The 12398-nt window shown below is 43.5% G+C and overlaps 1 protein-coding gene and 1 long non-coding RNA gene across 5 annotated transcripts in view; one reads left to right on the top strand and one right to left on the bottom strand.

Moving 5' to 3' along the window:
- Nucleotides 1-12398, bottom strand: part of LOC125718454 (hemicentin-1-like) — a 67984-nt gene that overhangs the window by 31800 nt on the left and 23786 nt on the right. The gene's annotated exons all lie outside the window — the stretch shown is intronic.
- Nucleotides 4731-12357, top strand: LOC125717793 (uncharacterized). 4 transcript variants are annotated; one of them, XR_007384618.1, is made up of 6 exons: nucleotides 4731-6538; nucleotides 6781-7571; nucleotides 7702-7784; nucleotides 7872-8020; nucleotides 9113-10193; nucleotides 11286-12352. It is a non-coding gene; the product is annotated as an uncharacterized LOC125717793 (long non-coding RNA). The 4 variants fall into 4 exon arrangements; XR_007384619.1 differs by having other exon boundaries at nucleotides 4741-6538; nucleotides 9113-9363; nucleotides 9583-12357; XR_007384620.1 differs by having other exon boundaries at nucleotides 4741-6538; nucleotides 9113-9363; nucleotides 9931-12356.

The following is a 12398-nucleotide window of genomic DNA, read 5'->3' as shown; positions in this document are numbered from 1 at the left end:
TGGGAAACTCTCACCACAACAATCTAGATGGATTAATAGCACTACAGTATATAAGAAAATGTTTTTCGATCTTAAGGTGAACTGCCTCTTTACGTTTAGAGTGGAGCAAGTCATTTAAGTGTAAAACACAATTTACACATCCGGCGATGTTAAGCGATTAAGGCTACTGGTTAGCTATAAACCCCAGGCTGACACAGACATACTTACTGGATCCGGAATCACACAGCTGCTGTCCCACACTGAGCAAAATCAGGAAGAAACGGTCCCAGCTTAAATCTCCCATCTTTGGAAAACTGAGAATACTGCCTTTTACGTTCCTTTCCAGAGTCGCTTAGAGAATTTCTTATTCAGGAAAAGGTCATTAGATTACGCCCCAAACCCCGATCCTGCAGGAGGACATATGAGGAACGATTTTGATTGAATAACAATGGTGAAAAAACACTATATTTCCGTTAATTTATTTAGCAGATGCTGTTATCAAAAGCAACATGCAAAGTGAGACCGATAGAACGTAACAAGCATGCAGCTGTGAAGGAGCCACATGCACAGATGTTCGTCCAGCGACTGTCCATCCATCCATCCATCCATTTTCCAAACCACTTATCCTACTGGGTCGTGGGGGGTCCGGAGCCTATCCCGGAAGCAATGGGCACGAGGCAGGGAACAACCCAGGATGGGGGGGGCCAGCCCATCGCAGTGCGCACTCACACACCATGCATGCACACCTACGGGCAATTTACGGTAGCAACTCCAATTAGCCTCAGCATGTTTTTGGACTGTGGGGGGAAACCGGAGTACCCGGAGGAAACCCCACGACGACATGGGGAGAACATGCAAACTCCACACACATGTGACCGAGGCGGAGACTCGAACCCGGGTCCCAGAGGTGTGAGGCAACAGTGCTAACCACTGCACCACCATGCCGCCCCAGCAACTGCCCTGTAACAAAAAAACATAACAAAAACAAATCAGTAAGGAAACTATTCAAATCAAAAAGACAAAGTGTAGCGTTAGGAACATTCTGTGCACAGAGGAGACCAGCTGAGGCATCACTGAGCAGGACACTGGTAGAGGCTAGTATAAGTGTTCCTGCAACATGGTTTTGATGTGTTTCTTCAGTGTTTAGAGGGAATCTGATGACTAGATGTAGTTTAGTAACTCATTCCACCATCAAGGAATTTATTTTTAATTGGCAAATTGGAGTGACAGCGAGGTCAAATTTCCTTCCCAGGAAGCCAGGCTGTAAACAGCACTGGTACTGAAGTTCAGAAGCCATACAAGTTGTGTCTGCAGTTGCCTCTCTGACTGGGTGGCATGAATATAAGTCAATATCATTCACATATTTGAAAGCACAATGATTAAATTATAAAAAGAGTGCCCGCCTCCTTAAGAGTGCCTTTATGTTTATTAATAACAATATCGTAAAATACCCACAATAAACCTTTAAGGTGATACAGGTTCTCAAAACTTCTAAAAGAAAAGGGTTTCATCACAACAGCACATTACTGTAGTTGTGGTTAAATAATATACAGCACCTAAATCTCACAATCAAGCTGCCCAGCACATAAACATTAAGGTCAGGTCAGGCTGGGGGTGTATGAGCTGATGCCGTGCGTTGCCACAGCAACCACACGGCGGAACAAAAAAAGGTCCTAGTTGGCGACTCCCAGGAAGACTCCGCCCGGTCCCACACTCTGGAATTAACCATCCATCTGCCGCAGCCAGCTGTTACGTGGGCGTCCCCGCGGCCTGGACCGGGCATCCCCACCAAGCCTGTCACCCGCTTACTCCTAACACGCGCAGTGGGCATGTGGATATTCAAGTGTTAATATCAGAACACACTTCAGTTAACCTATTAAGTAAAGATGCTTTGTGTCAGTTGCAGATAGAGATACACTGTTGGCCAAAACAATGCAAACACTTCCAGTTTTTAGAGATTGCAGAACTTTATTCAACTTTTGTTCCAGTTACTTAATTGCCCAATTTATGATACTTGTAACATTCTTTGATTGTATAGACATAGACAAATTGGTTGGGTTCCTTGTTCGTTTTACAAAGATATGCTAAAATAGCCTGAACATACTTCTTAGTACCCCTAAAAAAGTTAATAAATCATTGCATTATAGTCGCGTTTCAAGCTAATTGTTTGACCTTAATTAGTATCAACAAACAACAAATAACAAATTTATTTTTGTATAGCGCATTATCACGACATTACATCGTCTCAAAGCGCTTTACAGCATCCTCACCCAAAGCCCCCAGTGAGTAAGGCATAGGCGACAGTGGCAAGGAAAAACTCCCAAGAAGGAAGAAACCTTGGGAGGGACCAGACTCAAAGGAGGAGCCCATCCTCCAGGGGGCAGCAGAGGAAGCCCTAACCCTAACCAGACCCAAAGGGGGAGCCCATCCTCCAGGGGGCAGCAGAGGAAGCCCTAACCCTAACCAGACCCAAAGGGGGAGCCCATCCTCCAGGGGGGTGCAGGGAGAGTCAAATAGGAGCGATTGTGTCATCAATCTTTTTATCAGCCATTAAGCGTATTTAAAGGGAGACCACTTGCCACTGAGTAGTTTGGTATCATTGTTTGCGCCACACACATGGACCAGAGAAGGCAAAGGAGAGAGCTGTCTGAGGAGCTCAGAAGGAAAATTGTAGATAAATGTTAAATGTAAAAGCTATAAGAGCATCTTCAAGCAGCTTCATGTTCCTGTGACTATCACTGCAGATATTATTAAAAGTATACGGTGCGTGGGATTGTAGCCACCCTTCCAGGAAAAACATAGAGGAAGCACATGGCAGAAGAAATGCAAACCCAGGGTTATCAGAAGGACAATGCAGATGGTGGACAGAGCCAAAGAAAACATCCAAAGCCATTCAAGTTGAACTCCGAGATCAAAGTTCATCACTGTCCGATCGCATCATCCGGCGCGTTTTGAACAACAATGGGCTCCATGGAAGAAGACCCAGGACGGCTCCACTATTGAAAAAAATATATATAAATAAGACAGAGTGGAATGTGCTAAAATACATGTGGACAAGCCCCTAAGTTTCTGGGAGTCCTTTGGACTGATGAGACAAAGCTTGAGCTTTTTGGCCGGACACATCAGCTCTATGTTTACAGAAGGAAAAATTAAGATGTACAAGAAAAGAACACAGTACCTACTGTGACTCATGGAGGGGGGGTCGGTTTTTGGGGCTGCTTTGCTGCGTCTGGCAAAGGGAGCCTTTAGCATGGAATGGGTGGAGGACTGTGTAGCGAAGGAGGCTCCTCTGAGAGCACTGATGAAGGAAGATCCAACAGACAGTCACAATCTACACAGACCCTGCATATGAGTCTGTGAAATACCCCGTAGTCATGGGGTATGTCACGTGTTTGGAACAGTCTATAGATGGAAAGGTTCCCCGGAAGCGATGGCTCGCTCATGCAACGACATGATCAGATTTTGCATTTGCTGTACGCCATGATGCTTTCTGGGCAGCTGACTAGTGTTAGTTGTCAAGCCCACCACAAAGGAAATAGCATTGTCTTTAGGGGAAATGCGACAGCTGTTGAGGTTGCGAAAAAGACAGCGCAGGCAGGCACAGCTCTCTCTCTCTCTCTCTCTCTCTCTCTCTCACTCACACACACACACACAAAGGGTGGCATGTGTATATCAGCAGCATTCGCAGGGCATGGACACAATCGGAAAATGTGGTGAATGTCAGAACACAAAACGCAGAATATATTGCCTGGCAGAATGTTTAGCTTATTTGGGGAACCCAGAGCTCCACAAATATCATCAAAATGGTTGGGAGATGTCCGTCAACTCTTCATCAGCCTTAGCTACATGTAGCTAAGGTTGAACTACCAGACAAGAACGTAATACATTTTTCATTGACTTATGAATGTTATAAAGATGCCGTTCTAGACAATATGATGTGAGAAGCTTTCAGGTGATCTCTGAGGTCGCCTGGCATTTGACTGCCGCTGACAGTTGGCATGCCGATACTGGCATACGAACAGCGCACCAGGTGGCTGGCAGTGATCACAGATACAGTGATGGCGTTGGGAGAGAATTGCGCATCTCAGACATTAGCGTTTCCTTTAAGAAAACCGTACGTGAAATCAGGATTTTAGTCTATCTCTCTTAGAGTAACACCTAACAATAATCTTGACTGGATTGATTACATTTATTATAATTAACAAAGGTTCATTAATTATACTGATACTGCCTTGGTGGCTTTGAGAGAACATGTGCATGCGACAAGTAGGATGTGGTGCCAAGACAGGCAGGCCTTGGGATACCGGCAAACGGTGGCGTGTGCCAAGTGTTTGGAGATCGGTGTTGTAATACGGCGCCTGAAGGCTCCTTATTAATAAATTTAAAGCTCCCAGAAAAGAAGTTACCAGCAATGCAGAAAAGGACTGAAGAGTATCGGACTGTTGGCAAACCATGTGGGGAGGTTGGCAGTCATGATGGCAGTTGTGTTACTTGGAATGTTGACAACCTATTGCTGTATAGTTTGCGTGATGCAAGTGATTGTAGGCTGGACACTCACCCATCAGATGATGATGGCAGTGACTGGAGGAGCATTCGGCACCAACAGCACCGCTCCCCCGCTCCCCTTTTCTGATGGTTCAGTCAGATCTATGCAGTAAATTGTGAAGCCCTTCAGCAGAATATAAGCCTGTATCGGGCACCTTTCTCAAAGCACCATGATGGTAGGACTATAAAACCAGCGCTGTCTTCCTTAAGAGTTACCGTAACAATATCGTAAAATACAGTATAACAGCCATAATGTCATGACCTGCTCGTCTGAAACCTCTTGTGGCCACGCCCCCCTCGTTGACCTCATGTGGATTCCCCATGTTTGCCAGCTGTTTCGAATTGTCTTCATTAGTTCTGTGTATTTAAGTCCACGTCACAGTATGTTTTCCCTAGTTCCGTTATTGTATTGTTATGCCTGTTTGTTCCTTATGCCCCATTCGTGTGCCTGTTAAATCCCTTTATTTTCCCCCGGTCCTTATCTCCTTCACCTGCTTCCCTGGTCCCATCCCATAATACGTCTGTTCTCAAAAACCTCCAGAAGAAAAAATACAGTATTGCAGCACATTGATGTAGTGGCGGTTTAATTAGACAGTACATAAATGACACAATCAAGCGACCGGGAGCAAACACATTAAAAAGAGAAGAAAAATGAAAAGTGCAAAGCAAAAAAAATATACATAAGAAGTCAGTAACTACATGCCCTGGCAGAGGGTTCAGTGTAAGCCAAGCAACCGAAAACCAGCTTTCTTTGCAGACGATACAAACTGGAACCAGCTGACAATAACATTGCAGTATGAACTCTGATGATGCAGTAGCTGGGTGTTTCAGGGGTGAGCGGTCCGTGTTTTCCTATGTGGGTAGATTCAGCTGTATCGTTCTATCGATCGATCGCCATGTCATTACCTGCCCCGCCCTGCCCAGCAGAATTTATACATTAAAGCCAAAAGGATTCCAGAAGAAGCTGCAATAGTAATCCACAATATCGGGCTTCTGCCTGGATGTCCTGTTAGGTGAGCAGACCCACAGGAGATGGGGACTGGAACGTGCAGAGGGTTTGTGTTTCGTCTTGAGATCTCATGAGACAAGTTTCACTTTCTAATTGTTACACGTTATGCTGCTACTGGTGTTTTTTGTTAACAGCTTCAGTGTAGCAGAGTTTGCAAAAAATATGAAACCAAAATAGATGATAAATTCTGTGCAAAACAGTTGGCAGGATGAGGAGGGCATTGCATATTAATATCTTGGCTGCTGCATGTCAAGCCAGTCCCTCCGGGGCACCCATTGGTCACCTGACCTCAGGCTGAGTGTCACATGGTGATCACATGTGGGAGATGTTATTTGATGCAATGCTAAATAATATACCATGTTACTCCAATGTGATACTGCATGGTTTGATGGGCCCACAAACTACCAGCTGGCTCCAGCATGAATGCCGATGACATGGATGAAGAGATCATGAGAGCCGTTTGATGAAGGACATCTGACAGGAAACAGTGACAGCAGGTCAGGCTGTAAGACACTGGGTACGGAGGTACAGCTTTGGGAAAGAGACTCTGATGAAGGAAATCAAATGCTGGATGTGGAACATGGGGATTATGGTCACGCGTCTCTAAAATGGAGCCTGATTATTCGCACTGCTGTAAGATTGACCACCTGAGAAGCAGAACAGGGTGTGAGTATGAATTCAATAACCAGCAAACAAAATACTGATTGATTAATTAAAATCCTAGATATTCTATTAAAACAGGAATAAAAACCACTTTGATTCCTCAAACAACATATAAATATTTAGGAAAACCTATTTACTTAAAATCTGCGTACCATTATTAGCCTGCTGGCCCATTGAAATGAGTGGATCACTGGAATTTGGAAGTCGGTCAGCTTCCTTCCCTTTCTGCTTCTCGTGTTTATAGATGCAGATTGAAACTAAAAGAAGGAATCCAATAACAACTCCCATAACAATCCAGAATTTTCTTCTTGGATGAGCTGTGGAAGGAGATCAGGATTAAAGGTATGTACAGTAGCAGCACATTCTCACAGCCTCTTTGCATGACAAAATAAGTAGGAAAGAGACATAATAATTTATAATAATTCCTCATCCTTGGAAAATTCCAGAGCTCACAGTTTTCCCAGCAGCCTGGTTCTGTCTAGTGTGATTCAAGCCAATAGCATCATAATAATTATCAAAGCCAAAATGTTTGTTGGCGTGATTCTTAACTTAATTCCATTTTAAATGCTTTTGTTCAATGGCAGGAGACGGCACATGCCAAGTCATCCAGCACAGACCACAGTATAAATGTCGATGGCTGACTGTGACCTGAGTCTGGTGCAGAAGGACAAAAGTGCTAGAGGTGAATCTAGGAGGAAACATGTCATTTCATACCTCAGAGCGAAATACTGAGAAATAAGAGCATAAGTGGGGCTTAAAAAGCTGGTTGGAAAGAAGATAAACATCCGGAAGAGAAAAACTGGGTCACAGTGAAGATCGTGAATAAAACACACAACGGTGATCAGTCACCTACAGCGAGCAGCTGGACCCCAAACACCAACACGACAGACACACGTCTCTGGATTCAGGGAGGAAACGGGATTCACATGCAGACTTCAAAGATGTGAGACCAAAAGGTGAAAAAACATCAACACAACAATAGTGCAAACGACTGTCTGTAAAAAGTGAAAATAGACAGAGTTTACAGGTGAAGATAGGACAGTTATCACATTTGGATGAGCATCTGCCTGGATGTCCTGTTAGGTGAGCAGACCCGCAGGAGATGGGGACTGGAACGTGCAGAGGGTTTGTGTTTCGTCTTGAGATCTCATGAGACAAGTTTCACTTTCTAATTGTTACACGTTATGCTGCTACTGGTGTTTTTTGTTAACAGCTTCAGTGTAGCAGAGTTTGCCCCTTAACACCAGTGTAATATTGAGCTATTGATACATTTCTAGTTACAAAGAGCTATCATTAAGGATCAGCATCATTAAGGATCAGCATCATTATGGATCAGCATCATTATGGATCAGCATCTTTGGGTTAAAAAATACAGGTAATAATTTAAAGCTGATGGTAAGGCATGTAGTGATGTACAGAGCAGACAGGCAGTACTCACAGTGCACAGTGATCCTGAGGGGTGTTGATTTCACTGCAAGGGGGGGTTGTGGTCCTTCTGGTCCCAGGTCCAGCTCTGCCTCACAGCTGTGCTCTGCTCCATCATCAGCTCTGCTGGGGGTTATCAGGAGGGTGGAGGACACATTCACAGGTGCCTTTTCTCTGTCAGACTTTCCATCTTCTATGACATAGTCTCTGTCTTCATGTACTAACGTGTCCCCTTTGTACCACTTCACAGTGAGGTTCTGAACAGGAGCGATGTTCTGGATCTCACACTTCAGCTGGTACCGACTCCCCTCCACCATGGGGTCAGTCGAGTTCATAGACCTGACAGAAACACTGTCTGGGGGATCTGTGAGGGAAAATGAGGAGCATTATTTCTCAAAGGTAACAAGAGACAGCTGTGCCTTATAGGGACAGAGACACACAGAGACATCCATGCCTTACAGTGAAATATTCTGCTGGGTTTTACTGATGTTTTAAGGTGATGCTCAGGTTGAATATTTCCCAGCTGTATGAGAGCTGACAGCTGCAGTAGCTCCATCAGAAGAGACACACTTACTGTACACAGTGACTTGTAGATCTTTTTTATGTTCCAGTTTTCCTTTAAGAATGACATAACAGGAAAAGTTTGCACAGTAATCTGTTATCTTCCTATACAGGGTGATACAATCATTGTCATGTATATCCTTCCTGCACCTCAATAATGTATCTATGGGCATGGTGTGGTTCACTGCCAGTCTGGAAGCATGGGGGTTAACAGCACAGTTATCCTTCCAGTACATCCAAATATGATCTATGGACGTGGTGCAGTTCACTGATACTGAGTCGCCATACTTCACCACCACTCTGGGAGGGTGGAGCTTAATATCATGCTCATCATCAGCAACTGCAAAAGCAAATAGTGAAAGTAAAATATTCAGCCACAGCCCTCTCCTTCGGTATTATTCAGGGCACATTCTTCATTGTTATGATTAATGGCAGAAACAGAAGGTATTTAAAATTAACACCACTACCAAAAACAAAATATCTTTTAAAAATATCAACATTATTTATCCTCAGAGAGTTGAAACCTGATTTGGATCAAAGTTCATATGCAGATGGGGAACATCACACATACATATACATATATATACATACACATACACACACACATATATATACATATACGTTCACATATACATACACATATACATACATATATACAAAAACATATACAGACACATATATATACAAACATTGCATCATCCTTAATGATAACAATATGCTTTGTGTTATTGAGTTTATTTAGGCAATACATTTGTTGTTTGCACACTTCTCTTGTTATACAGTAAAAGTTTATTTCTTTTATATTCTTAGTAAAGTGAGACTATTATGCAAATGCCTGCCGACTGTCAGTTAACAGCATATAACAGTAACGCTAAGAAACAGCTGAGCAGTGCGACGTTTCTCATACTCATACATTTCCTGGCTTTCCAGGACGCTGCACCAACGGCATATTAAAAGTTGAAACTCACCGACTTGGAGGACCAAGACCAGCCAGGAGACCAACACCAGGCTGGATGTCATCTCAGGTCTCTGTACCAAGGATGGAGACTGGCTGGTGGTTCTGTTCTGACCCGGTTTGGGCTTGTTTTCTAGATCAAGCAAACATGATCTTATTCTCAGTACAGCAGCAGATGTAAGAAATGAAGAAAACCACTGTGACCAAGACTGCAGGATGTGACGCAGTAAGGCGACCGTGAGCTTGGTGGCACATATCTGTTTGTTTTTCTCTTTTTCTGTTTTCTTTCTTTTATTTCTTTTTCAGTATAACTTCATAATCCTTATTTATTATATATTTATTCTAGAAATTAAACTGCAAATTATACTCGGACTGTATACCTTTTCTGTGACAAATAAAAATCCTCATCGTATCCTTAGAGAGTAACATCTCAGTTACCTTCCAGGAAAAGCCAAATGTTATCAGTGAGGTACAGAAGTCATAAGGGTTTTGTCCGCAGGCCTTTGTTGTGGCTTATGGCACATGAGGGATTCATTTCAGTGTAGAGGGTCACTGGAGCCCCCCATGATGCTGGCTGTGCCCCTTGGGTGGTCTTCACTGCCTTTTGCAGTGCTCTGAAGTGGCAAGCTGAGCAGTTTCTACACCGTGATACATTTTGCCAAGTAAAAGATGGATTCTGTGATGCATGTTTAGAAGAAGGTGGGGACTGCTGGCATCATCTGGACCTTGCCCATGAGTCTGAGGATATAAATCCTCATCCTCCTGTCTTCCCATTCCCCTATTGGCTTGACAGAATGACCAGACACCAATTGGCTGTCTTCACATTCCTCCAAGGATCTACTCATGGACGTTTTCTCTCATCCCTGCATCTGAATACCCCACCGCTCCAACCCAGAAACTGTTGGCGTCAGTGCGCTTTGCCTCTCTGAAGATCCCATCGTACAGGCGTTTACTGAGGCTGTTGCCTTGCTTCTCCATGCTGGGCAGGAGTTGGTTACAGTCTCCCCGACTTCAGATCCCCAGGAGGTGGAAAGGATCCTGGAGAAACTGATACAGGTACAACACCTCCGGAGGGGAGCAGTCGAACCTTGCTCTCTTCACATGAAAAAATATGCTGCAGAGGTAAGGGGTAATTTGAAACATATGGGCATGATCTAATGCATGGATCTGAAATGAAAGTTTGTGCATGTAACCTGCATTGTGCGGGCAAACACAATATCACACCGTATTTAAAGTCGGAACCTCAGGCATGAGAGGAGAGCAAGGAGGTTAAAATCCATGGGTGCGAGTGTCTGTCGCTAGCATGTCTCATAAGGTGTCAGGGAATGAAGTTTACTCACTGCACACCACTGTGCCTGCTGGCTGCCATTACTTGGAATAGTAAATTTGGTGGCATTTCAAGTAGCTATGACACTTAACACTCATTAACTGATAATCTAGTGTGAAGTAATCACACAAAGTAAATGTGACTTCATGATTAATTCATGGTGAGCAAAAGGAATTCACGATGCATCTTGTATTAATTCATCCATTAAATAATCATGAATCCTGAAGTAGTTAAGCATGACTTAAGTATAAGATTTGTGCCCTTTCAGACTGTTACCAGTGAAGTTCACAGAACTGACAGAAACACTGTCTGGGGGTTCTGTTAGGAAAAATGAGAAGCATTATTTCTGAAAAATAACTTGCACTTACATGTAAATGTACTATAAAATAATTGAATTACATGATTTGATGCAGAATTTACAACCTTTTGTATTAAATGATACAATATCTGACGTGGCTTGTGCCTCCGACGCTGAAGTACTTTTGCCCCCATAAACAGGAAGTTCTGCTACTTTGTACATCAAAAGAAAGCGAAAGGCAGGAAATCAGCATTGCTTTGCAAAGAAAGTGAAACCGAAACGGCTGCAAACACCAGGAAATATATTCTGGCTTTTGTTTGTGTGTTTTAAGGGGGATGTGGAAGTTTAATTCTGAATTATTGCGTGATGGCTGACGTCAGGGAGAAACGTAAACTTGAAAAACCACAAGCGAGCAAACAAACAGCATCACGTCAATCAAAGCGTTTCACTTGCTGTTGCCAAAAAGATACACTGCTGTTGGTAGGATGGGGGGGGGAGCCACTGAATATCAATATCCTGGCAGGTCAGGCTGTAAAAGACTGCTGTGGGATACAGCTAGGGGAAGGAGACCCTGATGAAGGCAAGACAAATGCAGAATTTGCCAGATGGGGATCGTGGTCATGCATCTCTAAAATGGAGCCACATTCTTCACACTGCAGTGTGAGTATGAACTGATGTGGATCACAAACTTTATCAGTGACCATAAATGATCTGCTGGCCCTTAGGAATGAGTTGATCTCTAGAACTGGCAGGCTGACCTGCCTCCTCTTCAGCCTCCAGTGTACATTGATACCAGCCAGAACTGCAACCAGAATGAATGTGACAATTTCTTGTATAGAAATTCTGCAGGATCTGTGGAAGGTCAGGGTTAATTTATGCATGCACAGGGGTACTGCATGGACAAGCAAGAGAGACCTGCAATGTTTTCCATGGGAATTATTGTGGAATTCATATGCGCCGCTGTATGTACAGCTGACAAACACACACAAACTAAATATACCAATAAAAAAGAGATATATTGAGACATTTGAATTTAACAACACTTTATTGAACACAAATTTATTTACTTGCTAACATTATAGACCACAAACACATGGCGTGAGGCACGAGGCAACTTAACTTGGGGAATCTGCAGCGATGTGCTGGTCCAAGCCGAAAATGTGCTGGAATCCCTGTATTGCCCCTGTAGCCGACAGCACACCTACCGCCCGCGGACCTACATAAAACGCACTTCCAGTTCCTGGCGCTCCACCGCTATTATTACATCTAATTATACAACAGTGCCATCTATTGGTAAAACAGCGCTACTGTATCTTGAGGAAAGATGAAAAGACATTTGAGAGCCAGGAGGAGAATTAAAATGTTTGGTACCGGTCATTTTGAGTAAGAACATCTACTGCAAATAAAATCATCTGGATGGGGCTTGCGTGGGTTTCTGCTGGGTACAAAGACACGTGGGCAATATCCTTATTACTATACAGCCCTTCTATAGAGAGGCTCGTGTAAGAGACACTGATATAAAAAGTTTTTTAAATCTGTGATAAAAGAAGGGGATCTGAAGACGTTCAACATGCATGTATGTACGTGGCTATTTTGGGGGGAGGAGAAAACCAAGGCAGGAACATACTTCTCCAAT

The sequence above is a fragment of the Brienomyrus brachyistius genome, chromosome 22, assembly GCF_023856365.1.
Source record: "Brienomyrus brachyistius isolate T26 chromosome 22, BBRACH_0.4, whole genome shotgun sequence".
In the NCBI taxonomy this organism is placed as follows: domain Eukaryota; kingdom Metazoa; phylum Chordata; class Actinopteri; order Osteoglossiformes; family Mormyridae; genus Brienomyrus; species Brienomyrus brachyistius.
The sequence above is the reverse complement of the archived record's forward strand: the minus strand, read 5'-3'. Positions and strand labels throughout refer to the sequence as shown.